We start from the raw sequence: 26,403 nt of genomic DNA on the forward strand, positions 1-26,403 counted from the left end.
CACACATTTACTATCTTTTTTTGGGGGGGGCAGGGGGCAAGGTCAGTTGAGACAGGGTTTCTCTGTGTTAGCCTTGGCTGTTCGGGACTCACTTTTTAGACCAAGCTGCCCTGGAACTTACAGCAAGCCACCTGCCTCTGCCTCCCGAGTGCTGGCTGTGCACCAGATAGTAAAAAAGATTTACTATCTTTTAACAGACCATTTCAATTAAAAATAAAAATTTTGGGGTTGTTGTTGTTGTTGTTGTTGTTGTTGTTGTTGTTTTCAAAAACAGGGTCTCTCTGTGTGGCCCTGGCTGTCCTAAACTTACTTTGTAGAACAGGCTGACCTCAAACTCTGAGATCCACCTGTATCTGCCTCCCAAGTGCTAGGATTAAAGGCGTGAGCCACCACCATGCAGCAAGAAAAAAAAAAGTAGTGAGACTGTCTCAAAAAATGGAGCGCAGAAGGAGACTGGACATCATAGCATAACATTCTCATAGCATAATACAGAGAGGAGTTGCCACCCTGAGGTACACAGTGAGTACCAGCACAACGTAAAACCTTATCTCACAAACAAAAAAGAACATCCAGACAATGTTGCGAATTTCAGTTTAACAAAATTTCAGTTAGACCAAAAGCCATATAGTACACCTGTAAAGAACAACATTTGGAAGCTGGGCGGGGTGGTACATGCCTTTAAAACCAGCACCTGGAAGGCAGAGGCAGGCAGATTGCTGAGTTCAAGGCCAGCCTCGTCTACAAAGAGCTGCACAGAGAAACTCTGTCTCCAAATTTTAACATAATAAAGAAAGAAAGAAAGAAAGAAAGAAAGAAAGAAAGAAAGAAAGAAAGAAAGACCGGCACTTGCAGGTAGAGCCCCTAGACCAGGAGCTCAAGATCTGCTACCTCAGCAACCTCAGACTCTCTCACATAAATAAGTGAATGAGTAATAAAAGACTCTCAAACGAACTTGAATAAAGCTTTTGAATAAGAATCACTGTTATCTACCAGGCGGTGGTGTCTCATGCCTTTAGTCCTGGCACTCAGGAGGCAGAGGCAGTTGGATCTCTGTGAGTTTGAGGTTAGTTTAGCCTACAGAGTGAGTTCCAGGGCAATCAGGACTACACAGAGAAACTTTGTCTCAAAAAGCAAAGAATCACTCTATCAAACCTAGCAACCACACTGAATGATGATGACACTGGAACAATTCTTTCAAAGCTTGAATAGAGAATAATTTCAAATTAGTTGAGTTTGAATAAAATAACAGTTGCCAGGCACTGTGTCACAAGCCTTTAATCCTAGTCTGGGGGATCTCAGAGTTCGAGCCTGATCTACAGAATAAATTCCAGGACAGCCAGGGATACACAGAGAAACCCTGTCTCAAAACAAAACAAAAATGTTACCACATATTATTTACCTCAGCTATAGATAGTTCCTAACAACATAAGAATGATTCCCCAACCTTAACAAAGTCAACTCATAAATGGAACTCCTTCCCTGCCCCCCCCCTCCCCTCTCTCCCTCTCCCCCCCCCCAAGACAAGAGTTTCTCTGTGTAATAGCCCCAGTTATACTGGACTCACTTTCTAGACCAAGCTGGCCTCAAACTCACAGAGATCTGCCCGTGTCTGCCTCCTGTGAGATTAAAGACGGCTAACACATCTTTAATCCCAGCAGAGGGCTTAAATTGGGAGGCCGAGACAAAAGAATCTCTGTGAGTTCAAGGCCAGCCTGTGAGTGCCAGAACAGCCAGACAACATAAAAAGACTGTCTCAAAAACAAAAATAAGCCGGGCGTGGTGGCGCATGCCTTTAATCCCAGCACTCGGGAGGCAGAGGCAGGCGGATCGCTGTGAGTTCGAGGCCAGCCTGGTCTACAAAGTGAGTCCAGGATGGCCAAGGCTACACAGAGAAACCCTGTCTCGAAAAACCAAAAAACAAACAAACAAACAAAAACAAGCCGGGCGGTGGTGGCGCACACCTTAATCTTGGTTTAACTCAGGTTAACTCAGTTAATCTCAGTTTAACTCAATTTAAAGAGTTTCTGCAAGATAAAAGGGCCTTTTTGGGGGGCAGGGGCTATATTCGGCTTTGTTCTCTTGCTTTTTCCTGATGTTAGAAGTTTTTTTTGTAGACAAAAAACAATAATAATAATAAAGAGGATGGAAGGCCGGGCGTGGTGGTGCACGCCTTTAATCCCAGCACTCGGGAGGCAGAGGCAGGCGGATCGCTGTGAGTTTGAGGCCAGCATGGTCTACAGAGTGAGTCCAGGACAGCCAAGGCTACACAGAGAAGCCTTGTCTCGAAAAACCAAAAAAAAAAAAAAAAAAAAAAAAAGAGGATGGATATAACATCATGTGCTAGGATATTATTATTGTTTCTCCTTATATTTTTTCCTTAAATTTATTTTACATATTTATATGTGTGTTTTGTTTTGCCTGAATACATTCATATACACCACATGTGTGCCTGGTGCCTTTGGAGATCAGGCAATGACATCAGATTTCCTAATGCTCAAATGGTTGCGAGGTACCATGTGGTGTGCTGGGAATGAAGCCTGGGTCCTCTACAGAACAGCAAATGAGGCATTTCTTCAGCCCTGGTATTTTACATAACAATATTCTTAGAGGCAATAAAACTTTTTTTAAAAAAGAAAACACTGAAAAACACATTATGATTTATTTAATTCTCTAAAATATAAATTATATTGTTAAGAAAGCTTCTGTAAAATGACCATTTATTTATTTACTCATTCATTCACTCTTTTTTGGTATCATCAATACCAGTAAACAAATGAGGACAACTGTTTACAGAGAGAGCAGATTTACAGTCTACCCACAAGCAGCCAATCACCTATGCCTGCCAAAGAAATGGTCACAACCAGTTTTAGTCACAAAGCCATTTTTCTACTTATCCATAAATATAACTGAAAAACTACCAAAAAATTTAACAAACTCACCACAAAGAACAAAAGACTTGAGTAGAGAGATGGCACAGTGGATAAGAGTGCTCGCTCTGCAAAGCCTAAGGGTCTGAGTTTGAATCCCCCACAATCATGTAAAGTCAGGTATGGCTCCACATGCCCATAATGCCAGCATGGCCAACAGGGAAACCCAGCAACAAGTGGATCCTGAGAGCCCTAACCAAAAAGGACATCTTCCTTCCATTTCAGTAAAAGACTTTGTCAAAAGAAGATAAGATGTACAGCCACTGAAGAAGGTAATGTCCTTCTCTAGTCTCTACAAGGCGGCATAGACACTGGCATCACTTGTGTGCATGTCCACACCACATACAACCCATTATACACACAAATAGAAAAGTGCTTGATACTTGACACATAAATGACTTTTTATTACTATTATCATTAAAGGGTAGCAAATAAAAAGTGATTCAGGGCCTTATTATCTGTCTATCTGAGAAAAGGTCTCCTCTATGAAGTTCAGGATGGCCTTGGGCTGGAACTCTTTCAACTTCCAACTCCTGAGTGTTAGCGTTAGAGGCTCAAACCACCCCTCACAGCTTTGGTTGCGTATTCTTTTAATATGGCACTGGGTGGTTTTTAAAGAATATAACCATGTCCTGCGTGTCTTTGTTATTTTATATTTTATATAGGCTTAGAATTGAAAATGTATATACAATGTAACTCTATAGCTGGGCATTGTAGTGCCCATCTTTAGTTACAGACAAAGGCAGACAGAAAACTGAGTTCCTGTTCAGTCAGAGGTACCCAGCCAGACCCTGTCTCAAACACAAACAAAAGTAACTCTTCAAGTACAGGAATAATGATTTTGTAACAGATACACTTCTATTAGAAATAACAGCAAGCTATTTAAGCATATATACTTAAGAGCTGAGGAAATAGCTCAGTTGGTTTAGCACCTGCCTAATATGTATAAAACCCTAGGTTCAGTCCCTAGCACCCCATAAAATTCAGTCATCCTTAACTATACAGCTGGTTGGGGGTCAAGCTGTGACATGTGGGGCTCTGTCTGAAAGAGTTTACTGGGCTTTTCTGTTGTTGCTGCTGTTGTTTGTTTGTTTTTGTTTTTGAGATAGGGTTTCTCTGTGTGGCCTTGTCTGTCCTGGGCTCACTTTGCAGACCAGGCCGGGAACTCACAGAAAAACACCTGCCTCTGCCTCCCAGAGCTGGGATTAAAAGGCCTAGGGCTGAACAGTTAAATTTTGAAACTTTCTTAGTAGAATGCTTTGTTTCCAAATCAACTATACATGTATAGGATATATAACATACACTTCAATATCCTTTGATTCTTCTTTTAGAAAAATGGCCAAGCTAATTTTGCTCATGAACATATGTTTCAGTGTATAATAAAAATTACCCTAAATTCTTTTGTTTTTCTTTTGGGGCTTTTGTTGTTGTCCTTTTGTTTTGTTTTTCAAGACAAGGGGTTTTGGTGTGTGTGTGTGTGTGTGTGTGTGTGTGTGTGTGTGTGTGTGTGTGTGTGTGTGTGTGTGTGTAGCCCTGGCTGTACTGAAACTGTATCCATAGACCAGGCTGGCCTCAAACTCAGAAATCCATCTGTCTCTGCTTCCTTCCTGAGTGCTCGGATTAAAGGCATGTGCCACCACCACTTCTAAATTCACTCTTGTAAATATCAAATTGCAAGGTTTTATAAGGTGGGATAATGTAACAGACAGGAGGATTCCAGAAGCTTGCTGGCCAGCCAGTCTAACTGAATCACTGCTTCGGGTTCAGTTAGAGTTCCTGTCTGAAAAATAAGGTAGAGAGGGGCTAGGAACCATGCAAGTTTAAGGACCTGAGTTCAAAACCCTAGAGCCCATGACAAAGACAATACTGTGTGTCTAGCAGACGGGAGACAATAGAATTCCTCAAAGCCCATGGGCCAGCTAGCCTGGTTTATTCAGTAGCAAACAACAAAAGAGACTTTGTCTCAAACAAGGTAGAAGGCTGTCTTCTGACCTCCACATGTGGGTATGCCCATGTGTGCACATACACATACATGTATATATGTATGTATGTATATGTGTGTGTATATATATATATATACACACACACACACACACACACACACACATTCACATAACCAATACCACCTGAGATTAATATTAAATATCCTAGAACAGGCCATCAACCTAAATATGAATCTAACTATGAACATGATGAAATTAACCCTAAACTCTTTTTAGGGATGGGACCTAAGGCCTCAGATAGGCAAGCACTGTCCCCTAATCCAGTCCTCTATAATGCTTTACAATGTTTTACTTTAAAAGAGAATATACATAGGGCATGAGAGGTGGCTCAGAGGTTAAGAGAACTTCCTATCATGAGTTTAGCCTACATAGCAAGTTCCAGGATAAGCCAAATAATGAGACCCTGTCTCAAAAAACAAAAAACAAAAAAACAAAACAAAACAACAACAACAAAAAAAGCCTAGTACCTAATGTGTTGGCCTTATAAAAATGTACAAAGAAAAAGAAAAAAGAAACACGTCTTCAACCTATGATAGTTCACTTGTGGACTGCTTACCTAGCATGAAGCAAGCCTTTGATCTGATCTTCAGAAGCACATATCACATACAGTACAATGGGGGGCCTATAATCTCAGCATATGGGAGGCAAATGCAGGACAGCCTTAACTTTAAGGTAAGCCTGACTACAGAGTGACCATGACCACCACCACCACCACCACCACCACCACGCCATTAAAAAAAAACTGGCATGATGGGCATGTCTGAAATCTCAGCACTTGGGAGGTAAAAAGAGGAGGCTTTAAAAAAAAAACTGCCGGGCGTGGTGGCGCATGCCTTTAATCCCAGCATTCGGGAGGCAGAGGCAGGCGGATCGCTGTGAGTTCGAGGCCAGCCTGGTCTACAAAGTGAGTCCAGGATGGCCAAGGCTACATAGAGAAACCCTGTCTCGAAAAACAAAACCAAAAAAAAAAAAAAAAAAAAAAAAAAACTATCTTTGCTATTTGATTATAACAGAACCAAATATTGATCAGTAAAAATGCTAAAATGACAAGTTGTGTCGTCAGTAGGTTTGTGGAAATTAGGGCCACAATGATTGAGGTGGCTTGCAACAACTGTCTAGGAAAGAAAGTTAGCGTTAAGTGCAACACCGATGACACCATCGGGGACTTGAAGAAACTGATAGCGGCCCAAACTGGCACCCATTGGAATAAGATCGTTCCTAAAAAGTGGTACACGATTTTTAAGGACCAGTGTCTCTGGGAGATTATGAAATCCACGATGGGATGAACCTGGAGCTTTATTGCCAATAGAGGGAAGTCCTCTACCTGGCCCTGCCCTGCCTTGCTTTCCCACCCTCATTTACACTGGTGTAGATGTTCATTTTTAATAATTCACGTGAATAAAAACTTTGATACTGAAAAAAATTGCTAAAAATCCTTAAGCCTTTGATGGTATAACTCTAACTGGTTCTTATAAATTTACTACATGTGCTATTACTATTCATCTTCTAAATATGTGTGTGCCATTTTTTGTTTGTTTTTATATTATGCGTTTGGGTCTTTTCACTTTATGAACCATGTATGCACATTTCCTGTGGAGCCAAAAGACATCAGATGCCCTGGAACTGGAGTTGCAGACATTTGAGAACCTCCATATGAGTGTTAAAAAAGAATCAAGCCCTGGTCCTCTGAAAAACACAAGTGTTCTTGGCTGCTGAGCCATCTCTCCAGACCCAGAAGGATATATACAAACATATCTCGCTCATAACTGAGTTGAGGGCTGAATTTAGTGATGAATGCCTGTAATCCCAACAGCACTCAAAAGGTTGGTGTATTAAGATAAGGTATTTGGGGGACCAGCCTTGGCTAAACATGAGTCGGGGGCACCATAGGATATATAAAACAATGTCTCAAAAAGAAGAAAAAATTAAGAAAAGGCAGGGCATGGTGGTCCATACCTTTAATCACAACACTTGTGAGACAAAGGCAGGTGGGTGGATCCCTGTGGGTTCGAGGCCAGCCTGGTCTACAAAGAGAGTTCCAGGATACCCAAAGCTACACAGACAAACCCTGTCTCAAAAAACCAGAATAATAAGGCAAGCTCTTCATTAAATCCTCCTAACCTTATCCCACAGCAGCAGGAGGAGGAGCAGCACAAGAAAAAAAAAAGTATAACCAGGCACAGCTAGGGAGGTGGATCAAGGGCTAAGAATTCTTCCAGCGGCCCCAGGTTGAATTCCTAGCTCACAACTATCTGTAACTCTCATTCCAGGGGATCTGGCACCCTCACACAGACAAATAAAAAATAATTTTTTAAAGTGTTTGTTTTTTCATTTATGTATAAGTGCTCTGCCTGCATGTACACCTGCAGGCCAGAAGACGGTGTCAGATCCCTTTTATGGATGGTCATGAGCCACCACGTGGTTGCTGGGAATAGAACTCAGGACCTCTGGAAGAGCAGACAGTGCTCTCAACCTCTGAGCCATCTCTCCAGCCCCTAAGTAAAATTTTTAAATAAAATGTTTGATAGATATGTTGCTATTAAGACTCCTTTAATCAGCTGAGCATGGTGGCGCACACCTTTAGTCCCAGCACTAAAGAGGCAGAAATAGGTGGATCGTTCTGAGTTCAAGGCCAGCCTGGTGTACAAAGGCCAGCTAAGACTACACAGAGAAGCCCTGTCTTGGTTGGGGGGTGGGGGGGGGGGGAAGACTCCTTTAATTAGGGTTGGAGAGTTGGCTCAGCAGTTAAGAATAGTGAATGCTCTTCCAAAGGATCCACGTTCAATTCCCAGCACCCACATGGCAGCTCAAAACTGTCTGTAACTCCAAGACTTGACACCCTCACACAGACATAAATGCAGGCAAAACACTAATGCACATAAAATTTTAAAAATGGCCCTTCTAATCCCTGCACTTAGGAGACAGAGGCAGACAGATCTATGAATTCAAGACCAGCCTGGTTCCAAGACTATTTAGAAAGATTCTGTCTTAAAAACAAACAAAAACAAAAAAACAAAAAACAACAACCAAAAAAAGTCAGGCATGTTGGAGCCCAGCACTTAGGGAGACAGAGGCAGTGTCACTGTGAGATGAGGCCAGCCTGGACTACAAAGAGATTCCAGGACAGCCAAGGCTACACAGAGAAACCTTGTTCGGGGAAGAGGAGGGGGGAAAGTAAACACGCCTTACAATACTCCGACAAGTTCTCCTATGCCTATGAGAATCTGTGAGCAAATGAAGGAGCGAACACACACATACACACACACACACACAGTGGGAGGGACAAGAGGAGGGAGAAAATAAGAAAGAGGAGGAGGTAGGTTGGTGGAAGCTCCATTAAAGAAAGTAGATCCGACAGACAACAGGCACCTAAAAAAAGTGGAGTGGATTTCTCTAAAGCCCAGATCTGGAATCCTACAACTACTGAGCCAACACACTGGCTGCTTGGTTAACTCTCTGCTAACCTCGTATAGGTACTTTCCCCTCTATGGTTTTATTCAAAACAAAATAAGTGCAGTTTATTGTTTTATAATGTTTAAATTAAAAGCTTGTTGGACCCAGGACATAAAACAAAAGGAAACAGTATCTTTGCACCACCTCACCTCACCAAGTGGAACTCCTGAGGCTAGCCCTCTCTCTCAGTGAGCCTTCCCAACTCACCACCCATGCATGGCATGAGGAGGTCTGAACCGCAAACACACCGCCAGGGTCACTCCACTTCAGCAGACCCTTTCATTAAACCTCGGAAGCTTCTCACTTTTAAAAGGTCTAAGATGCTATAACCAGCTTTTCTTCTTCCTCACATTTATCGTGTTGTTAAATAAAGGGTTTAGAAAAAACATACTTGTTTCCAAGCTTCAAAACAAGCATCCACAATTGCAACAATTATCCTTCTGCTCAATAAACAAGCACTTTTTTCAACTTTCTTATCCTTGGTAAAGCTGGCCAAATGATCTTGTTTGTTTGTCTGTCTTTGGGGTTTGGGGTTGGTGTTTTGTTTTGGTTTTTTCCTCTCTTGGCATTGAACAAAAGACCAAGAAAAAAAGGAAAAAGAAACCTAGTGCTGTCTGCTTTTGTTGCTCTAATACTAATAAACAAGCTTAAATAATGACTTAAATAAAGTCATCATGGTCTTAAGGTAGCAAAGAATTCCTATTTTAAAATAAAGGAAATTTTTAAAGATTAGAGGTCAGGCACTGAGCAGGTAAAGAATGGTTTTGATTTGTTCCAGGACTCTGAAACATCCCTACCACTCAGCCCTGACTCCTACAGACTATGCTAACTTTCCACAAAATAGTATCATCTAAAATGTTACAATTATCTCATAAAACTTCAGAATAATAAAAGTCAAGGAGTTATGATTTAAGACAAAACCAAGGCAGCAGATTACTATATAGCTATTAAGCTCGCTGACAGAGGCTTATATATAAACAGGCCCAGGGTAAACCTAGGCTTTGAAAACTACTGCAGCAGGGTAATGGTGGCACACACCTTTAATCCCAGCACTCAGGAGGCAGAGGCAGGTGGATTTCTCTGCCAGCCTGGTCTACAAAGTGAATCCAGGACATCTAAGGGTACAGAGAGAAACTCTGTCTCCAAAAAGAAAAGAAAAGGAAAAAAAAAAAAAACTACTGCAAAGAACAAACCTTTTTAATACAAAATAAATAAATAAATGTAATCCCAAAGAAAGATCTACAATGAACTGTGAAATTGTTATAAATAAATGTACTCAGAACAGGGCTTGGTGGCACGCCTTTATTCCCAGCACTTGGGAGACAGAGGCAGGCAGATTACTGTGAGTTCAAGGCCAGCCTGGTCTACAAAGTGAGTCCAGAACAGCCAAGGCTACACAGAGAAACCCTGTCTGGGGAAAAAAAAAGTCCTCATTAGATACAATTCAAAGCTTTACTACTCCTTTGTGTGTAATATAATCATTCTCTTTTGAGGGACAGGGGGTTCAAGACAAGAAACATAAACACATAGCCACTTAGTCTGGAGAGATGGCACTGTAGCTAGGTGCTTCCCGTTCTTCCAGAGGACCAGAGCTAAGCTCCCAGAATCCACTCTAAGTGGCTCACCAACTGTAACTCCAATTCCTGGGCATCCAATATCTCTTGCGGCCTCCAGAGGCACCCTCTCCTTCTCTCTCCTCCCTCTCTCCTCCCCTCTTTCTCTTACACAAAAAAATTTAGACTTTTTATTACAAAAAAAAAAGGGAGGGGGTTTCTAATAAGATAATTCACGTGGAAGTCAGAGGAATGGCACAATGCAATAATGTATTGGCCAAAACCACTCTATTGATGGACTTCCTCTCGTGGTTACTTTAGTTTTGTGTCCTTTTCTAACACAAATTAAGATGCTACAGAAGGGCATATTCCATAGGCCAAAATCTTGTCAGCAGCAAGCTTAATGAAGTATTATTGACTTTCACTAGCTTCTCACTCCTCACTAATTCCATGGTCTCCTTCTCTTCCTCCCCCCCCCCAACAAACACCCCTAAAATTCTTTTTTCTTTCTTTCTTTTTTTTTTAAATTATGTATACAGTACAGTATTCTGCCTGCACGTAACACCTGCAGGCCGGAAGAGGGCACCAGATTTCATTGTAGATCGTTGTGAGCCATCATGTTGTTGCTGGGGATTGACCTTTAGGAGAACAGGCAGTGCTCTTAGCCTCTGAGCCATCTCTCCAACCCCTCCCCTAAAATTTTAAATATCACCTACAGAAAAAATTACAGCCATCTTTATTCGGACAAAGTCAAACACTCTGTGGAAGCTCAATGCCATACTTGGTTAGCAGCTGGAGACAGAAATGAAAGACAAGAGTTACAGAAAAGCAGGACAGTAAATGACATGTTTGTGTGTGACTTTCCAAACATTTAACTATTTTTTTTATTAAAAGCATAAATAATTAAAAGTTGGAGGACTGGGACTATACCTCAGTGGTAGAATGTTTGCCTAGCACGTGGAAGGCCCTAAGCTCAACTCCTAGCAGGCACAAAATAGATGAAATGAAGGTGGGCCAGCGAGGCGTCTCTGAAATTATAGGCTCCTGCTGCCAAAACGGATGTCTTGAATTTGATCCCTGAAAACCATGTGAATAAAGAACCGATTTCACCAAGTTGTCATCTAAATACATATATAAACTAAATACATATGTACGTATATATGTACAAATATACATGTTATAAAAAGAGCGTCAAGTTGTCAAGCAAGGTAGCTTATACCGCAATCCCATCACTAGAGTACAGGCAGGCAGACTTCTGAGTTCCAGCCCAGTTGGGATTACAATGTGAGGTTTAAAATAATTATTAGAAAAAGCAGTAAACTAGAAATTTACATTTATAAAAAATATTAAGATATAGGAAAATTGCCACTATTGGTAAGACGCTATTGCTGAATACCACGTTCAAGTTGAAATACAGTTTTTTTTTTAAGCTAGAACTAAGGTGAAAGGTTTTTTGTGGTTTTTTTTGTTTGTTTGTTTGTTTGTTTTGTTTTGTTTTGCTAGATAAAAGCTACTAAGGAAGCACTGTCACCAAGTCTCATTTGTGGCACCTGCACACTATCCAAACAGTAAAGATGCCAGCAAACATTTTCTCGATGGATCTGAGGCCTGCTCTACATCCAGTAATATACACTGAAGTCCATCATGGAGAAGATGATAGGCCCTACCTGGAGAAGTCACTAACATTTTGCTAAATGGGCAAATGTTGTGTCCATCCAAATGCCCTCTAAATATTTATGTTTATGCCCACAAATTAATGCTGCTTTCAGCTTTCATCAGAGGAAACCTTTTCTCAGTGACAGTGGTTAACTTCAGAGACTCCTAACTGATCAATGTGCTGACAGGATAAATGCCCACAGGATGCCATAAATAGAACATTTCTACTATCCCCTCCAAGGCTCAAAGAATACCACCCAAGAAATCCCCAAGTAGAGGGGACAGAGTGTTGTGGAATATTATCTTAAAAGCATGACACAGCAGTTGTACTTTTGAACTCACAGCAGCTGTGTTAATTGAGCAAGACCGTGAGGTATGCTCTTGCCCAAAGATCAGCAGACAGGTAACAAACAGTTGCTGAGAACCAGAAAAAAAATTTATTTTTTTCTTTTCTTTTTGGGGGGGGGTTTGTTCTATTTTGTTGTTATTTGTTTATTTGTTTGGTCCTTCTTTTTTCCAGACAGGGTTTCTCTGTGTAGCCTTGGCCGTCCTGGACTCACTTTGTAGACCAGGCTGGCATGAACTCAACAGAGATCCACCTGCCTCTGCCTCCCAGAGTGCTAGGATTACAGGAGTGTGTCACAGCGCCTAGCAAAACTTGTTCTTTAGTGGTGTAACTCTATATTCGTGCTCTTGTAAGCAATTCTAATGAAACTTATTGAGTAATCAAAACAAGATACAAAAAAACAAAAAGACCTGAAGTTAAAAAAAAAGAACTAGTTAGAAGAGAAGCAGTAGGAGGGGGAAAGCAGGGTAGTGGCAGTGTATGATAAAAAATGTTATGTAGAGGTGTGATTTCTCAGGAGATTGGGCATGACAGGGCATGTCTTTAACCCCACCACTAGGGAGGCAGAGGCACAGCATTTCTGCGAGTTTGAGACCAGCCTAGTACATACAGTGAGCTCCAGGTTTGCCACTGCTACATAGACAAATCCTGTCTCAATAAACCAAAAAAGGAGGAGAAGGGACATGAAGAAGAAAAGGGAGGGGAAAAAAGAAAAGAAAGGAAGAAAGAATATTGTATAATAAAACCCATTATATAATTATGTATAATTTATATGTGCATACATATATATTGTACACACATACATAAAACATACGTCCAAGTAGTGGGGCTGTGATGGCTCAAGTTACAAGCACTGGTTGCTCTTCCAGAGGACTTGGATTCAATTCCCAGCATCGATATGACAGCTGGCAACTATCTGTAACTCCAGTCCTAAGAGATCCAACAACCTCTTCTGGCCTCCAAGGGTACACAGACATATATTCAGGCAAAAAGAACACTGGGGGTGCCTCAGAGAAGCTGACTATAATTTGCCTTGTATTCTAGCAGAGGTGTGGTTTTGTCAGCTGCTGATTACATGACGTTTGAAATTCTAGGGACTTTTTCAGAGGGTATATAAAGGCTAGGACCCTGAGAGGCAGGGGTCATTTGTTGGCTGGTGGGTTTGTTGGTTGCTGTTGGTCATGGTTTGTTAAGTATTCATGTGCAAAGAAGAAACAAGAAGAAATCTGATATCCTGATGGTGATCAAGCATGCCCCAAGGAGCTTGATGCCACTAATCAACAGAGAAGTAGTCACCCCCTTTCCCACCCCTGACTTTATTCAGGGATCGCTTTCCTTTCCTCTCCATCCTTTTTTCTCTTACGTAGTGTTATGGGGTTGAAAGGAAAGAAAGAGTGGGAAAAGGGTGCAGAAGGGTGGAAGAAAGAAGAACCCACAAAGAAGTAAACCACCAGCTACAGGCCATACATTCAGACAAAACACCTGTACACATTAAACTAAAATCAAAATGTTGGAAGCGTTAAGTGTGGCAGTGCACACCTTAATCCCAGCACTCTGGTGGCAGAGGCAGGCAGATCTCTGTGAACTCAAGACCAGTAGGGTCAACAAAGTGAGTTTCAGGACAGTCAAAAATGCAGTGAGACTCTGTCTCAAAAAACAAAGTAAGGAAAAGGCCACCAGATGGCTCTGCTGATAAAGGTACTTGCTGCCAAGTCTGCGGACCTCAGCTCAATCCTCTGGGACGACCATAGGAGAAGATCAAGGAGCCCCACAAGTTGTCCTCTGACCTTCATACAAACACCCACCCACAATGCATGCACACCCAAAGTAAAGGAAGACAGTAACTTTTTAAAATTTAAAAAAAGAAAAGCCCGGCGTGGTGGTGCACGCCTTTAATCCCAGCACTCGGGAGGCAGAGGCAGGCAGATCGCTGTGAGTTCGAGGCCAGCCTGGTCTACAAAGCAAGTCCAGGACAGCCAAGGCTACACAGAGAGACCCTGTCTCGAAAAACAAAAAACAAAAACAAACCAAAAAAAAGAAGAAGAAGAAGAAAAGTGGGCCAGATGGCTGAGAGTAAAGGCACTTGCTACCCAAGCCAGAAGACCCATGTAAAGATGGAGAGAACAGACTCCACAAAGCTGTTCTCTGACCTCCACTCACACTCCATGGCATGTGTGCCCTCACACACAGCAAGCACAAAAACAATAAAAACAAACAGAACCAGAAAGGAAAGAGCTGGGAAAAGAAGATCAAATGAACAGTTTCTGTACTAGGAGTAGAACCCAGCATGGCGGCACACACCTTCACACAACACTAGAGAGGCAGAGGCAGCTTCTGTGGTTTTGAGGTCAGAGTGATTGATTTATAGTGAGTTCCAGGACAGCGAGGGCTACAAGGAGAACTAGTCACCAAAAAAACCAAACAAACAAACAACAAAAAAAAAAAAACCCATGCAAATAAATACATAAATAACTGAGAAAAACAACAATTACAATATACTACTAAATTAGGCTCATCCTTTGAAACTGAAACAACATTTTAACTAAATGAAATTCAAGTCACTTCCAACCTCTCACCAGGTTTTCCCAGGGACTTTGAAAGAGGTAGCCTATATCTGACAGCATCCTCTAAGTTAACAGGGGTAGTAAAATCTGTCCTGATCTGGATTAGGAACAGCAAATATTAGGATTGGAAATAACAGTGAGATCCCATGGACATTTGAGTTTTAAAACCCTCTGGTAACATAAGTCTGAACAATTCTCTTAAAACAATCAATAAATTATTTTGCTGTATTTCCCAACAGCAGCAAAGGGTCAGCAGTAAGATCACAAGACACCTAGTAGCACACAGGCTGTCTGCAGATTCAATAGCTCCTGCCTGCCCAGTAAGAAAGAAGAGATAAGGAGCTGAGCAGACAGGTAAGATGGATCAGCAGGTAAAGAAAGGTTTGCCATCGAGCTTTATGGCCTGTCCTTTCAATCCTCAGGACTCACAGGATGGAAAAGAACCAGCTCCCACAAGATCTGACTACACCCACACATAGGTAAAAAACAACACAGACACACACACACACACCTTATGGTGGAAAGGGGGGGGGGGCGGGAGAGCCAACCCTGGTGGCTCACACCTTTAATCCCTGCACACTGAAGGATGAGGTAGGCAGATCTCTGTGAGTTCAAGAACAGTCGGGCTACATAGAAAAGCTCTGTCTCAAAAAATGAAAAGGAAGAAAAGAAATTAAGAAGGAAGGGCTAAATGTAGGAGTAAAAGGCTACCGGAGAGGCTACTAAATAGACAATATAGAAAAGATAGAAGCAAAATAAAAGTATTGTAATCAAAAGATAAGAAAGGGAAGACAATTCTGAATATAAGCCACCTTGGGGAGAAATCTACATTTCATCAACCTTTTTAAAAAGGAGCCACAGGCTGGAGAAATGGTTCAGAGGTTAAAAGTACTCATTGTTCTTCCAAGGGGCCTGAGTTCAATTCCCAATACCCACATAGCAGCTCATAACTGATGCCATGCAGACAAAGAGTGTGTGTGTGTGTGTGTGTGTGTGTGTGTGTGTGTGTGTGTGTGTGTGTGTGTGTGTTTATACATATTACATGGGGTTTTTTCTTCAGGACAGGGTTTCCTCTGTGGAACTTTGGCTGTACTGGACTCACTTTGTAGACCAGGCTGACCTCGAACTTACAGTGTCTCTGCCTCCCTGGTGCTGGGATTAAAAGCATGGGCCACCATGCCCGCTATTCTTAATTATATGTAAAGTATTGGTGTTTGTGAAGTTTTACTTAACAATAAATTTTAGGATATTTATCACCTCATCTCTATTCACTTTCAATACACTTTCCTGGAAACAAGAGTAAACCACACTAGTGGATATCCATCACCCAGTCTTTTCAAAGAGGACAATACCGTTGCTGTTGTTGTTGTTGTTGTTTTTAAATGTCTGGCCAGGCATAGTGGCCCCCACACTGGGGAGGCAGACGCAAGTGGATCTCAGAGCTCAAGGCCAGCCTGGTCTACAAAGCAAGTCCAGGACAGCCAGGGATACACAAAGAAACCCTGCCTTCCAGGCTAGAGAGATGGCTCAGCAGTTAAGAGCAATGGATGCTCTTCCAGCAGCCCTGAGTTCAATTCCCAGCAACTACATGGTGGCTCATAGCCATCTATAATGGGACCTGAAACCCTCTTCTGGTATGCAGGTGTACATGCAGGCTGAAACCCCATATACATAAATAACTAAATTCTTAGCTCAGCAGTGATGACTCATGCCTTTACTCCCTACACTCAGGAGGCAGAAGAAGGTGGATCTCTGTGAGTTCAAGGATAGCCAGTTCTACAAAGAAAGTTCCAGGACAGCCAGGGCTACACAGGTGGAAAAGAAAAAAAAAAGGGGGGGGGGGTTAGGGAAAGTAATAACCCTGTCCTTATTTCCTAAAGTGCTCTCCTCTAGGTCTCAGCTCTGAGGAAAAGCTGCCTCCATCACCAGTACATTAAAGATGGATGTTATTCAGAACACTTTGAGAGGAAATTTACTTATGCCATGAAGCCCTTCAAAGTTTTTGGATATGCTTGGAGTAGGGGCCACTCACCTCACTCCCTTAAACTGTTGAGAACTTGTGTTTAGATTTATTTATACATTCTTCCTTGAAAAGAGATTAATAAATAGACCTGTAACCCAAAAAAACATTAGGAGCCACAAACTATGGTGATAAAAGTCAAATCAAACAATTTTCTTCTCTAAGCCTGTTGCTCTACTCTGGACTATTTAATAATAATAAAATAAGCAGATGAATTGCTTACTATATATCAGACACTATATCCTAAGTACTTACCACAGTTCTAACTCTGTGACAGGTGCTACTAATATTCTACTTAGCAGATGAAACACCCATAACACAAGAAGTCATTTGGCCAAGATCAACACAGAATGTCTGTCTGAAAACTATAAAACTTCTCCAAGCTAAATGTGGCCATCTGCTTGTATATACACTTCCTACTCCTACTAACTAGTGTGCCTTCCTACTTAATGCCCACTTGAGAAAGGAAAATCAAGTGATTTATAGCCAAGGTCCACCTTCACAGGCACAAAGGCTCAAATTTACAATCCCATACTTATCTGAGTATAGTGACGTCATAACTAAAAGCTTTTAAATTATTGGGGGGGGGGCTTCTAATTTTTCGAGACAGGGTTTCTCTGTGTAATCCTGGCTGTCCTGGAACTCTGTAGATGAGGCTGGCCTCAAATTCAGAGATCCAACTGCTTCTGCCTCCCAAATGCTGGGATTAAAGTCATGTGCCGCCGCCACCCAGCTTAAATTAATTTTTAAAAAAGCTTATCTTTCTAGTCTGACAATTACAAAAACCCAAAATTAAAATAATTTTGTTGTTGCTGTTGCCTATTTAGAAGTGATGGGGATTAAACACAGGGCCTTGTACATGGTAGGCAAACTACCGCTGAGATAAAATCCTTAGTCCATTAAAAAAAAAAAAGAATTCAACTGGGCGGTGATGGCACGCTCCTTTAATCTCAGCACTCAGGTGGATCGCTCTGAGGTTGAGGCCAGCCTGGTCTACAAATGAGTCCCAGACAGCCAAGGCTACAGAGAAACCCTGTCTGGGGGGGTGGGGTGGGGAGAGAATTTAGCTTGGGATTTCTGCTGATCCCTGCTTCATAATAAGGCTAAACTCACCATCTTATAAAGGAAAATGCTCCATCACTGACCTGTCTCCTCTGCCCCTTTTATTAACAACAACAACAAAAAAGTTCTACTTTGAGGTAGGTCCTCACTAAGTTGCCCAAGCTTTCCTTGAACTCCTTGTGCGGTGCAGGCTAGTCTTGAACTTACGATCCTCCTGCTTCCACCTCTCAAGTTCCTGGGTGTCCAGGCCTGCGTCTTTTGAACAATGCCCATCTCAGCAGCCAGGAGTTAGTGCCACAGGTTTGAGTTTAAAGAGGGCCAGCCAAAGTTTCAGGATAGTCAGAGAAATACTGTCTCAAGAAACACACAAACAAAACCAGGACTTGCTTAGTATTCTTAAATTTAAATAGCTAATAAGTACGTTGATGACATGACCCTGTATGAAGAAAGTCCTGAAGAATCTACAAAACATACAGTAGGTGCATTTAGTAAAATAAAAGAAACTAGATCCATAAACAGACTAATTTCTATACACTAGCAACAGTTTATGAAGGAAAATTGAAAAAAGAGCTAAGAAGCTGGGTGTGGTTGCACACACACTTAACCACAGTGCTCCCAAGGTCGAGGATCTCTGTGAGTTGGAGGCCAACCTGAGACCAGGTTACCTACTACCATAGTTAAGTTCCAAGACAGCCAAAGCTATGTAGAGGCCCTGTCTCAAAAATAATAAAATTTAAAAAAAGAGCAAGGGATGTCAGTGGTTAAGAGCACTCGCTGCAAGCCAGGCGTGGTGGCGCACACCTTTAATGCCAGCACTCAGAGAAGCCCTATCTCGAAATAAATAAATAAATAAATAAATAAATAAATAAATAAGCACTCGCTGCTATTGCAGAGGACCAGGATTTGGTCGCCAGCACCCACATGGCAACTCACAACTATCTGTAACTCCCGTCCCCAAGATAAGCCCTTTCTGGCCTCCACAAGTATCAAGCAGGTAAGCAGGTACGTGGTACACAGACATACAGACCAAAAAATCACTTTTTAAAAAGTTTTTTTTTACAATAATACAAGACTTGCACCCAAAACAATTATATGAGCCTGGCAATGGTGGTGTGCTCTTTTAATCCCAGCAGAGGTAGGCAATCTCTGTGAATTCAAGGTCTACAGAGTTACTTCCAGTACATGCAGGGCTATTAAATGGAATAACCCCCGTATCAAAAAGCTGGGGGTGGGGGTGGGGGGATCACACACAGTAAGGACCAATCCAGTAGTGTACCCTTTTAATCCCAGCAGAGGCAGGCAAGCAAAACCCTATGCTTTCAAGGCTAGTCAGGGAGGAGGGTTACATGGTGACCAAAAGCAACATAAATTTAAAAACAACTGAAAACTATCTGTTTTTTATTTTTCAAGGCAGGCTTCTCTGTATAGCTCTCACTGTAGACCAGGCTAGACTGGCCTGGAACACAGATCCAGGAGACGCGTTGTCATTTTCTTCTAATGGTATAGCAGCTGATAAACTGCCCACACTCATGGCAGCAATTCAGATTATTACTTGTTGTGACCGTAAGACATTAAAGTAGGGAAAGGATTTGTTTACAAGGTGAGCAAGAACAGGGGGTGGGGGTGAAACCAACTAGAATTCATTTATATGCATGTATGAAGCTGCTAAAGGAAAAAGAAAGGAAACAAGAAGAGAAGTTACTTTACTTGATAGGCTTTTTTTTTTCCTGTACTAGAATCAAACCAAGCCCCTTAACCCTAAGCATAAACCTCTCATGTGGTATTAATAACTAAGCAACAGAATCATTAGTTATGGCTTTATCATAGGTGATTTTTCTAACAGATATATTTCTACTGTTTAACATCCTCAATGGCTCTCTATTGTCCATGGTAAAAAAATTTTAAGGCCCCAATTCGATTTTTTTCCTACTCCTTTCACACAAGGCAAGAGGTCATTTACAAACCGGGGAGCCGGGCTCAGTGGCACACGCCTGGAATCCCAGCACTCAGGGAGGCAAAGACAAGTGGATCTCTGTGATTTAGAGGCCAGCCTGATCTACAAAACGGGGCCAGGACAGGCAAGGGAACATAGAGAAACTGGGTGTGTGGGGGGGGGGCGGGGACGGTTAAGATCTATGACTGTCCTAAAGCAGCTGCTTTACCTGTAAAACTAGGACTGACAATGCTGTCATGAGTGATTAAGTACCACAATGGAGTAACTTTCAGAAAACACAAGTGCCTACCATATACACGAGGGCATGACCTGCAGTCCCAGCACTCTGAAGGATGAGGCAGAAATGTCTCAAGTTCAAGGCTAGACTGCGCTACAGTGAGACCTTCTCTTTTTCTTTTCTTAACTTCTAATCTGAATTACACATTATTCACCCCAATCCTACTCATCTATCTCCCCATTCTTCTATATCCAACCTCTACCCCAAAGTAAGTCAAAAAGATAAAAACTAATCTCGCCATGGAAACTGTGGTGTGTCACAGTGTGTCACACAGTATGCCTTTTGCCCAAACAGCTTCACTTGCAAATGTTCATTGCAGTGAGTCACTGGGGTGGTTCGAGGCCTGTCAGTACTGGATCCTCACCAGGACTCCTCTAGGATACCCTGTTGTTGCCCTGTGTCATGGAGACCCTGCAGCTTTGCATCTGCAGCACTGGCCCCTCACACACTCCAGCTGTTCGTAGATGGGGTAGATGTTGGGGTGGGCCGACTCACAGCCCTGGATTGAGGCCTGGGAGGCAGCTGAGCTGGTCAGGCTGCACCTGGACAACCAGGACCAGCTCTCTCACTTTGTCCAAAAGAGGGAGGACCAACTCTCTTGCCTGCATCAGCCAACAAGGGGCAGAATCAGCAGTTGTGCTAATGACACCAGGGCCAAATCTACCAAACTGTGCGGGAAAGGTGCATAAGACCTTTTCTTTTAAAAAGAAAAATGGGTGGGAAACTCCCAGAAACAAGAGGTGTACACTAGCTAAGGAAGCAGAGGCAGGTGGATCTCTGGGAGCTAGAGGCCAGCCTGGTATGTACAGTTAGTTCCAAGACAGCAAGGCTACAAAGAGAGACCCTCTCAGAAAAAAAGGGGGGAGGGGGGGCTGAGCCATAGCATACACCTTTAATCCCAACAATAGGGAGGCAGAGACAGTTGGATCTCTGAGTTGGAAGCCAGCCTGGTCTGCAAAGTGAGTTCCAGGACAGTCAGGGCTGCATATATAAACTCTGTCTCTCAAAACCAAAATGTGTGTGTGTGTGTGTGTGTGTGTGTGTGTGTGTGTGTGTGTGTATAAACACAAAGAAATGGTTTTGGTTTTTTTGTTTGTTTCGTTGTTGTTTTGGTTTGGTTTTTTTGCAGCCCTAGCCTCCCTTATAGCTACATATGCCATACAACCTATGACCTCTATGACTATGGTACAATTACATGTATAAGCTGAAACAGAGTACATTTTAAGTAGTTTTTTCTAATTATCTCTAGCTAGTTTGTTGGTTAGTTTGTTAGTTAATCAGTTAGCTAGCTAAGTTTTGGGGGTTTGTTTTGTTTTGTTTCGTTTTGTTTGTTAGGTTTTTCAAGACAAGGTTTCTGTGTGTAAGAGTCCTGGCTATCCTGATGTTGCTTTTGTAGACCAGGCTGGCTTGGAACTCACAGTGATCCGCCTGTCTCCTGAGTGCTGGGATTAAAGGTTTGTGCTACCACGCCCAGCTTGGCTAGCTAGGTTTTTCAAGACAGGGTTTCTCTGTGTAGCCTTGGCTGTCCTAGACTCAATTTGTAGACCAGACTGGCCTCAAACTCACAGCGATCCACCTGAGTGCTGGGAGTAAAGGCGTATGCCACAACCGCCTGACATGTGGTAGTATTTTACCTGCATGTTTGTGTACCGCGCAGAAAGGTCAAAGCAGGGTACCAAATACCATTGAGCTGGAGTTACGGGTGGTTGTAAATCAATATGTGAAAGATAGAAATCAAACTTGGGTCCTCTGCAATAACTAGTCCTCTTAACTGCTGAGACATACACACATACATGTGTGTACGCATGCAGGTACAGTACACATTTGTGAAATGGTGCTCCACTATAGACCAGGCTGGCCTCAAAGAACTCGAAATCCTCCTGCCTCTGCCTCCCTAGTGCTAGGCCACCACACTCAGCACAGTGCTGTTTTAAGTGGCATTTTATAGAGTAATATTGGTCTGTGGTCTCCTCCATTCTGCTCCATGAAACACAAATGTAACAATCTGAGTGGGCATCATGAAATAAATCTTAAAGCAGATGCCCTATCCTAGAAACTCAAAAAAGGCAAGTCTCCAGTGAGCAACTCTGCAGTGCAAAGGCACCATACACCTGCTTAGCTCCTGTCTTGCAGAATTTGATGTGAAAAGGAATGCATACTCAGTCCAAGTCTCCTATTATTCTAGAGTTTCTATTTTAAAGAAGGTGGGGTAGAGAAACAGATGGGAGTGATGGCACACATCTTTAATCGCAGCACTCTGGGTCTCTGTAAGATCAAGGCCATCCTTACCTAAATAATGCCCTGTTAAAACAAAGCCAGAGACTGGAAGGAGGGGCCCTCCTAGTCCTTACTGACACCCTGTATTTGTCAACACACCCAGAATAGACCCCCAAACAAAGTATAAATGTTTCACTATGTATCCGATGTGCCTAAATCAAAACCATAAAACTTTTAGCCAGGTACTGGTGGCCCGTGCCTTTAATCCTAGCACTGAGGAGGCAAAGAAAGGCGAATTTTTGTGAGTCTGAGGCTACAGAGAGACTTCCAGAACAGCCAGAGCTGCACTGCAGACCAAACACAAGGCTTCATGCATGGTGGGCAATCACTGTTCATCAACCTGATAATCATGATCCTGATAACAGGATTGAGGATTAGATTCCTCAATAATAATACATCTCTATATCAAAATGCCTTAGAGAAGGGCCAAAGGTATCAGGAAGCCTCATTTAACTATCTCAGTAAAAGAACCTTGAAAACAGTAGTCATTATCATTAGTATCAGAAATATTCTGTTAAGAGTTCCTTAAGCCTGGCAGTGGTGCACACCTTTAGTCCTGGCACTCAGGAGGCCTGCCTGGTCTACAAAGCAAGTCCAGGACAGCCAGACTTACACCGAGAGAAACTCTATCTCGAAACACCCCTTAATTCATAAAACCATTATTTTTTAACTACATTTGCTTATATACTTGCGCGCGCGCGCGCGTGTGTGTGTGTGTGTGTGTGTGTGTGTATATGCATGCATATGCCAAGGTGCATGTAACAGAGGAGGTTTCTCTCCTTCCACCATGCGGTTCCCCTGGATCAGGCCCAGACTTGGTGGTAAGCACTTTTACACACTGAACCATCTTGCCACCCTAGTGTCCGTTGTTGCTATTATTTGTTGCTGCAAACAAACCACCATATTTATTGATGATTTCACACTCTGGGCTGGGTTCTGCTGAGTGGTGTCTCTGCTACTCTCTTCAGTGGTTAGGTTTGTGACTACATTTGAACAGAAAGTCAACTAGGACTTGAACGCTCCTGAGACTGTGGAATAGTGAGTCTGGAAACCTCTTCCTCTTCACAGACTATCCAGCAGAGTCTGACCCAGCTCCTATCTCTGCAATCACCTAAAACCCCCAAAGTGCAAAAGAAAAGCAAAACCCAAACCTAGTCAAGTGTCATTACTGCTGCCAAACAGGACTAGACAAGACACAACCATAGTACTATGCAACAGATTATAAGTAGGTATGGCCCAATGGGGGTGCTTATAACAGCAGACACCATCTCTTCCTTTAGTACATTTTAGAATTTCTCTGTATGATAGCCTTGGCTATCCTAGAACTCACTTTGTAAACCAGGCTGGCCTCAAGCTCACCAAAACTGTCTACCTCTGCCTCCAGAGTGCTGGAATTAAAGGAATATGCCACTACATCTGGCTCAAATTAAGTATTCTTAAAAGTCTCACCTAGCCCAATGTGGTGGTGGTGCACATCTTTAATACTGGCACTAAAGAAGAAGCAGCAGGCAGATCTCTATGAGTTCAAGGGCAGCCTGGTCTACAAAGTGAGTCCAGGACAGCCAAGGCTAGACAGAGAAATCCAGTCTCGAAAAACAAAAACAAAAACAAAGGGGGGGCAAATTTAAATCATTTTGTCATAACATTAATAAATTCAGAGCTTTCCTAGGGAGTTACTATTCTTTTTTTTAAAGATTTATTTATTATTATGTATACAGTGCTCTGCTTGCATGTACTCCTGCAAGCCAGAAGAGGGGGCCATATCACATTACAGATGGTTATGAGCCACCATGTGGTTGCTGGGAATTGAACTCAGGACCCCTTGGAAGAGCAGGCGGCGCTCTTAACCACTGAGCCATCTCTCCAGCCCCCGGAGTTACTATTCTTTATAATGAAAAAAACTGAGTAAAAACCCTGCTTTGCGCCTCACCTGGTGGCACATGGAAGGCAGGTGCAGGTGGATGAATTTCTATGAGTTCCGGACCAGCCAGAGCTTGCAAGTCCTCGGAGAGTGGGGAATAGACCCTGCCTCAATGCTGATACACACATTACACACACACACAAAAAAAAAGTAAATAAACTAAATTTATAAAAATAGTTACTGTTTTCCCCCAGATTTTTTTTTTTGAGACAGAGTCTCTCTGTGTAGCCCTGGCTGACCTGGACTCACTTTGTAGGCCAGGCTGGCCTTGAACTCAGAGATGTATCTGCCTGCCTCTGCCTCCCAAGTGCTGGATTAAAGGCATGTGCCACCACACCCAGTTTCCCCAGAATTTCTATTTCTCACTTGTAAAATAATATTTTAAAATATTAACCTTTGCCAGTCATGATGGCTCACAAATTTAGCCCCAGCACTGTGGAGGCAAAGGTAGTAAACTCAAGGCCATCCAGGGCTATATCCTAAGGCTGTATCAAAAGCAAAGCAAAACAAAGTATTAGCTATTTTTTAAATTCAGTAAGTACATCAAAGTATAAATACCTTCCAAGCTTGGCAGTGATGGCGCACGCCTTTAATCCTAGCACTTGGGAGGCAGAGGCAGGCGGATTGCTGTGAGTTCAAAGCCAGCCTTGTCTACAAAGGGAGTCTAGGACAGTCAAGGCTACACAGAGAAACTTTGTCTTAAAAAGAAAGAAAGAATTAAAATAATACCTCCCAAATCTTTTTCTATACATAAAATCAACACAAGTTTGAGTCTGAGTGCTCTATATGGGATAAAGTCAGCATTAAACTTACAAGTTTACAACTCCTGAAAAGGTTTTCCTCAAGCCAGCAATGGAGCAGGCAGCCTCTCATATTGATTCCCACAGATTTATCTCTTTATCTTGATAAAAGGCCGCACTTGCTAGCTGTGGAATTCTAAAGGATTCGGAGGCAGGAAGTCCAGGCCAGCCTGGTCTACACATTTTTTGCCAGTAGGTGGTGATGCAAACTTTTAATCAGGAGGTAGAGGCAGGTGGATCTCTGTGAGTTTGAGGCCAACTTGTTCTACAGAGTTCCAGCACAACCAGGGTTACACACAGAGAGACCCTGTCTTAAAACTTCACAGTAGGCGTCACAGGTGGATAAGAACTTGCTATAATGTGTGAGGCCATGGGTACATCCCCAGCAGGAGATAGGAAACTGTAAAATAGACCACAGCTTGCAAGCAAGGTTAGGTAAATCGCGTCCTTGACTCCCTACCCTGGTCGATCCGTGCATCCCAGCCTATATCCCCAGATACTTTCTGAGCACTCCTATCCTCTAGCTGGCTGTGCCAGAAACCCTGGCGCTCCTGGGCAATGACAGGCCTCTTCCTTCTCTACCTCAGCACCTGCAAGCCGTCCTTTGCTTTTGCTGTGACACTGCAACAGCAGCACAAGGTCTCTGCCTGTAGGTGATGTGTCTCTTCATACTTTTTATTATGGTGGTTTTTCTAAAATAGGCCTCATTGATAGATCTCTGTGAGCTCCGGGCCTGCCTGGTCTATACAGAGTTCCAGGCCAGCCAGGGCTGTAAAATAACAATTAGGAGGTAAAGAAGAATTAGGAGTTCAGGACCAGACCTCCCGTCTAGGAGATCATCTCAAAACTACCAGTTTTTAATCATCACTTTTTCTCCAAGGACCTAACAGTCAGCTACCATTCAAGGTCTATGAGTATGCAGCACATTTTAAAATACTAAAATGCCTAAAAGTTGATAGCCATGACTACAAGATAGAGCCTAAATTAGTCCAAGAACCACTCATCTTGATCCCACTCCCTATATTACGTCTCTGCCTTCATTCTCCAGGAAAGTACTTCCCTCTTAAGTAACTGTATTCCCTCTGCACTCCCAAACACAGCTCACTTTCTTATCACTCTACTTGGCTAAACCTCACCAACCCTTCAGGGTTTAATTCAAATACTACTTCCTGTAAACCTTCCAGGACTCCATTTGGCTAATGACTCTTCCCTTTCAGAGGTAACTGTTCATGATATTCAGCATGTTCCTTAAGTGGGTGACATGTGCCAAAAGAAAAAAGCTACAATGTCAACTGAGCTAGATGTGGTAGAACATGCATGCCTGTAACCCTGGAAGTTGGGAAGGCAGAGGCAGGAGGCATAACTTCAAGGCCAGGCTGGTCTATATATCAAATTCCAAGCAAATAACCAATACAGTGAGAGCCTGTCTAAAAACAAAAAAAAAAAAAAAAAAAAGAGAAAAGAGAGTAGAGGGACAGCAAGATGGCTCAACCAGGAAAGGTGCCTGCCTCAAAGTCTAGCAATCTGAATTTGAGCTCAAGTCTCACATGGTAAAAGGAGAAAACAGATTCCTGGAAGTTATGCTGTGTG

The 26,403-nt window shown here is 42.5% G+C and overlaps 1 protein-coding gene, 1 long non-coding RNA gene and 1 pseudogene across 13 annotated transcripts in view; 2 read left to right on the forward strand and 1 right to left on the reverse strand.

Moving 5' to 3' along the window:
* LOC311600741 lies at positions 1–26,275 on the forward strand. Its single transcript, XR_014780345.1, has 2 exons — positions 1–698; positions 24,623–26,275. It is a non-coding gene; the product is annotated as an uncharacterized lncRNA (long non-coding RNA).
* The window catches only part of KMT2C (lysine methyltransferase 2C), a 216,604-nt gene that overhangs the window by 180,822 nt on the left and 9,379 nt on the right, over positions 1–26,403 (reverse strand). The gene's annotated exons all lie outside the window — the stretch shown is intronic.
* On the forward strand, positions 5,974–15,599 carry LOC311600737 (ubiquitin-like protein 5; annotated as a pseudogene). The gene is made up of 2 exons (XR_014783635.1): positions 5,974–7,554; positions 13,876–15,599. The product of XR_014783635.1 is annotated as a ubiquitin-like protein 5 (transcript).

The sequence above is a fragment of the Acomys minous genome (assembly GCF_964271855.1).
Source record: "Acomys minous genome assembly, chromosome: 6".
NCBI classification, from domain to species: domain Eukaryota; kingdom Metazoa; phylum Chordata; class Mammalia; order Rodentia; family Muridae; genus Acomys; species Acomys minous.